The sequence below is a fragment of the Oryzias latipes genome, chromosome 8 (assembly GCF_002234675.1).
Source record: "Oryzias latipes chromosome 8, ASM223467v1".
Classification (NCBI taxonomy): domain Eukaryota; kingdom Metazoa; phylum Chordata; class Actinopteri; order Beloniformes; family Adrianichthyidae; genus Oryzias; species Oryzias latipes.
The window spans coordinates 9588788-9594787 of record NC_019866.2 but is presented as its reverse complement, the minus strand read 5'-3'; positions in this window follow the sequence as shown (position 1 = coordinate 9594787).

Sequence of the window (6000 nt, the reverse complement as noted above, 5' to 3'; positions counted from 1 at the left end):
GTGAAGGAGTTCAGTCACCCAGAGGATGTGGAGCTGCTGCTGCTTGGACTGGTGCCTCTGTGACCGAGCCCCAGATAAATGGAAGAAAATTGATGGATAGATGGAATGACGTTGTTTATGAAAACAAAATATTTCAAAAGCCTAATAAGGCTGGTTAATCTCAGACCAAAAATCGGACAAAAATGTTTTTACTTTTTTTATTTTTACTTTTACTTTTTTCTTTTACAGTTGATGATAAAATAGTGTTCAGTTTGGATAAAGTGAGCTTGGTTGAACACCAACTGTCACCTTTTTTCCTAATTTTACAACAAATCTGGGTTATTGTGCAGTTCTTGTAACTAGCTGGAGTTACATGAATGATGTTTGTGCTTCTTTTTCAATAAATCAAATTGAACCTTGCTGGCACAAAATGATGTTATTAAAAAACCCAAACAACCTATTAGCAATCAAATGAAGCCCCCAAAACACAATTGTTTTTCATGCGATGTCTCTCTCTTTTTATTTTTAGGAAAGCATCAAAGATTTACTCACTTTCCTGTGTTTTTCTTCTACCAGGGAAGAACCAAAATCTACAATTAGAGGCTGTCAATGTTGGTCAGAAATATTTTCAAGAAGAATCATGTCATGTCTTTGTCAGCTTTGAGGGGCAAGGCACTTTTTTTCAACATTTTTCAAAGTTTATGCAAATGACTAAGATATTTCATATTTCATTTCATATTTTTGGGCATATTTGCAGATTTCAGTAGAGTGTGTGTAGAGAGAAGAATTGCCAGGGAGTTTAATTAGCTGGATTTTGTTTAAAATAATTAATGATGCTTGAGTTTTATATTCAGCTGAAATGATTTTGTTATTTGTACTATGAGCACCTAATGATGCAAATGATCTCGGACCCCCCCCCCCCCCCCCCCCCCCCCCCCCACAAAAAAAAGCACCACCACCACCACCACTATTACTACCTTCAGTGCTGCATTGGACAAAGTACGTAGGGAGCGAGGAGCGTCAGCTCATGTCAGAGTAACTTAATGTCACTATGTCTTTGTTTAGAAATATTTTGTTTTTTATGACAATATCCAATAAACTTGTGCTTAAAAAAGGTTTTTAAGTTTTAAAACTATTTTTGTTTCAGGAATTGAAAGGCAGGAATCACTTACTGCAGCTTCAAAATTATTTCTTCTTTATGTTTTGGCTGCTCTCTTTCGGGGTCACCAAAGCAAACCATATTCCTCCCTCACGCCTCATATTCTCCTTTTCTCCATCCATTAACCTCCTTTTTCGTTTTCCTCAAGGGCCTCTTTCCTGGGAGGTCCAACCTCAGCATCCTTTTGTCAACAGAATCAATTTCCCTCCTCTAAACATCTCCAAACTATCTCAATCTGCCCTCCCAACTATTTTTTTCCAAAGCATCTAGCATGACCTGTTTCTTTGATATGTTCCTGATCTTAGTCCATCTTCATTACTCCCAAGGAGAACCTCAACATCTTATGCTCTGCTACCTCCAGCTGAAACATTCCGCCACCAATTTAACCGTGCTTGCACAGGCCTCTTGTCATCTTTTTGCACAGATACTCTGTCTTGCTTAATTCCTCTCCTTTCTATAACCAATTCCACCTCTTTAGATGTTTCTCCACCTGCTCTCACTACTTACTAGCCTGCCACTTTATTAGGTGCATCATGCTAGTACCGGGTTCTTAGTTGACAGGAGTATCACCCGCTGTGGTTTTGGACCATTCTCTGTAAACCCTAGAGATTGTTGTGGGTGAAAATCCCAGTAGATCAGCAGTTTCTGAAATCTTTAGACCAGCCCGTCTGGCACCAACAACCATGCCATGTTCAAAGTCACTTCTTCCCCATTCTGATGCTCATAGTGAACTGCAGCAGATTGTCTTGACTATGTCTACATGCCTAAATGCACTGCTGCCATGTGATTGGCATTGTTTATTCAAACAAAATTTTTCAAAAGCCTAGTAAGGCTGGTTGATCTCATTAAGACCAAAAATCTGACATTAGTTATTTGAGGAAACGTAGAAATCAATCCTGAAATTCAGTGAAAACGGAAAGAAAAACAAAAATGTTTTTACTTTTGTTATTTTCACTTTTACTTTTTACTTTTACAGTTGATACTTAAATATTGTTCAGTTTGGATGAAGTGAGCTGGTTTGATTGTCACCTTTCTTCCTAATTTTACAACAAATCTGGGTTATTGTGGAGTTCTTGTAATTGGCTAAATAATGACTAAATAATTTGTGCTAATGAGCAGTTGGTTGGGAGTACCTTATAAAGTGATCAGTGAGTGTAGATCACAATGTCGTCTGCAAACGCTATGGTCCACAGAGATTCCTGTCTAACATCATTCATCAGTCGGTCCATCACCACAGAAAACAATAAGTGGTCTCTGGTGTAGTCCCACCTCTACCTTGAACTCTTCTGTCACACCTATAGCAACATTGTACAGTCTTCCAGCTCTTTTACATGTTCTGAGAAACTCCAATGTGCTTCTCTGCCACTGCAGACTTTCCTTTGCAAACCCCAGCTCCTCTCTGTACCTTGTCATAGATTTTCTACAAGACCTTTTCTGTTCTTCGGGGTCTATTCTTTTGCATGAGACCATGCTCACCAATGTTCATTTCTGACCTCAGTCTAGCTTCCATTATTTCTTCCCGTGACTTTATTGTGTATCTCATCTGCCTGATTCCTTTGTAGTATCCACAACTCTGCACATCTAAATTCTTCCTTGAAAATAGGCACCAAAATGCTTTTTTTTTTACCCCATTAATCAGGCATTCTCTTATTCCAAGATATTTTTAACAGCCCAGGCAGAAACTTTACTACCTGTCCAAAACACTCCTATATCTCAAAAGGTTTGTTGTCAGGATCAACTGCTTTTCAACTCCTTATACTCTTCCTTACTTCATTCTTAGTCACCTTTTTTTTTTCACATCAGGCACATTTCTTTTTAAGAAGCATAACCAATATTTTACCCCCAAATATCATCCAAAAATACATATTTACTTACTACTGAGTTTTTTCAAAAGCTATCACATAAATGATAAAAAAAAGGGAAAGGGGAGGCTGCTGCTACTGTATATAATTGTTCCCTGAGACCAGTAAGGCTTCATCTAAAGAAAAAATTCAATTATCAAGTCCTCAAAGTGACACTGAATTAAATCATGGAGAAATTCTATTACAGTTGCTTCAGCCAAGAAAAAGTTTTTTTTGGACTCAAGCCCATTAAAACATACTTAAGGTCATCGATGTGAAAAGAGCATCAGCTGATGTGATGAAGCTCAAGATAAGCTATTTTGAGGCCAGAAAATAAAGACGTGACATATTAGGTGGGTCAGTCCGTGTCTGTTTATTTGATATTTTGTCTGCACTGAATAAACTTTTTTCCTGTTATTAAAGAACTGTTAAAAATGTTAAAGTTTAATTTGGTAACTACTTATATTCTCTTTAAACCAGACTTTGGGTGGAAAGTGAGGGTGTAGCACAAAGACATTCTGTCTAAGACATCCAAATGAGGAGCAGCAGCACCACGAACCACCAAACAGACACAGAGGAGACATACGTTAGGTGGATTCAACCTCCTTTCTGCAAGAGACGTGCCTCCAGAATGAGCCAATCCCTTCAATTCCACCAGTTTGATCCAAATCACTACGGTAATCTGGGCAGGTGTTTCTCCCAAAATATGTACAACTGTGCTAGACACATTTGATGGTTTTAAAAGGGATTCTACAAATATTTTTTTTTTTTTTTTTTTATCTATGAAGCGCTTTAGCACAAAAAACTTTCAGGCAAGCTGAATCAGAGGCTTGGTGGCATTCATGACAGAAAATGTTTCACTCCCCCTTCTTACTGTCAGTGTTTGATCAGCTGCTGGACATTATCATGCTCTCCTTTTTCCACTTCACACATCTTGGACACCTAAACTAAATCTTCCTCGTCTGCAGTCTGGCATGAATGAGATTATTCAGCCAACACTGAATTATTATAACCTGCTTTTTAGAGATAACAATATGCTCTCTTTCTCTTCCCATAGCTGTAAGTCACCACCAAAATATCTCCTATGCCTTCCAGTCAACTGTCACCACAGGGCAGGTACAGAGTCAGCTGTCTTGTAAAGATCAGACTTTGAGGCAGCTGGGTCTGCCAGTTGAAGAATGATATGTAAGGAAGCGTACAGAATCTTGAGTGAAAAATAAACATTATGCATAAGTGAGCATGGAGAGACAATTTGAATCTAAACATGCATGTATACATACCAATTTTTGGGTTATTCATGTTGGGATATATTTGTGGGTTACTTTTGGAGCAATACTAATTTTTCGGATCATGGTGGTTCCATCCATCCATCCATCCATCCATCCATCCATCCATCCATCCATCCATCCATCCATCCATCCATCCATCCATCCATCCATCCATCCATCCATCCATCCATCCATCCATCCATCCATCCATCCATCCATACATACATACATACATCCATACATCCATACATACATACATCCATCCATACATCCATTTTTTAATCTGCTGTATCCCTTTAGGGGTCACAGGGTCAACGGAGCCTGCCCCGGCTGCTGTTGGGCAAAGGTTGGGTGGTACATCCTGGACAGGTCGCCAGTATGTCACAGGGTTATGGTGATTTCATTTTAAACCAATTTAGGTTACCTTTTGATATTTTTTACATTTAAAACCTTTGCAAACATTTTAATTATTATAGATTACTTTCAGCTGATGAACATCATAATGATATTAATTCTTCAATAATTTAATCTGCCATTCAGCACAACCATAAAGGAATGGATTATAATTATAATATTAAGGGAAACACATTGAAAACCTGCTTTTGATGCAAGTTTGTTACCCATTAGAATTCCACTAAAACATTTGATCATTGTTACTGATCATTTTATAGTCTTGACTGCATTTTTAACTTGATATTTTCCAAAGAAAAGAGTGGAAGTGAGTAAGACAGATGCTGGTGCAGCCCTAACAGGGTATTTTACATTTTTCTTACTATACCTTCACACAAAATACACAATGATTGAAGAAAAAACAACAGCATCAGATTTAGTAGCAAAACCCATCAGTGTGACAAAAACATTCAGTGACATGAAATCTGCTGTCTGTATTTCCGGATTTTCAACCAAACTGTTGTGTTCAGCAAGCTGATAAAGTGTCAGAAGAGTAATCAGAAAAAAATGTTTGTTAAAACAATAGATGAGCCTGATGCACAGATGCAGTCACCTTAGTGTTGAAACAAAGGCTTTCCTTTCATTTTTTTCTTAAATGATACAGAAAAAGGATAAAAAGATTTTTTTTTCTGATACTTGGCTCTTATTCCTTGTTTTAAAAAATGCATCCTGTCTACGCTTTTGTCACATTGGTGGAGTTTGTATCTATAGCTCTTAATCCATCGACTGGATGCAGGTGGTTTAATTAACATCTATCTCTGGCTGCCAATAACAAGCAGGGACTGATGGTGACAACTGCTGCTGGCTAGAGATTTATTTTAGTTACTTTGGAGGATTTAGCTGCTTGTTCTGAGAAAAAAACACTGGATTTTCATTCAAACCAGTTGGCTTGGGCATTTTTTTGAGAAATGCGAATTCCTTCAGTCACTGAAGTAGATTCATTTAACAAAAAAAAAAAAGATTTGGAATTGTATTTTAATACAAATGCATTAGCACATACTGCATATATCCGCAGTGATGCCCAAATATTTTTTATTATAAGGTAATTATCTTCAAACTCAGTGTTGGAAATGTTGGGATTTTTTTGTGATGTTGTATTTGTATAGTTAGTGTTTGTATTTTGTTTTTTTATTTTATATGTATTTGTGTTTTTTTACATCATGGGCAGGGGACTACAGGTGTAAAGGAGCTTTTGGCTAATTCATGCTTTTTAAACTATTGTTATTATTATTATTATTATTATTATTACTGCTTATTCTTAATAGGAATAAGGGTTGTGAAACTGCGGACTGTTGATTGAAAC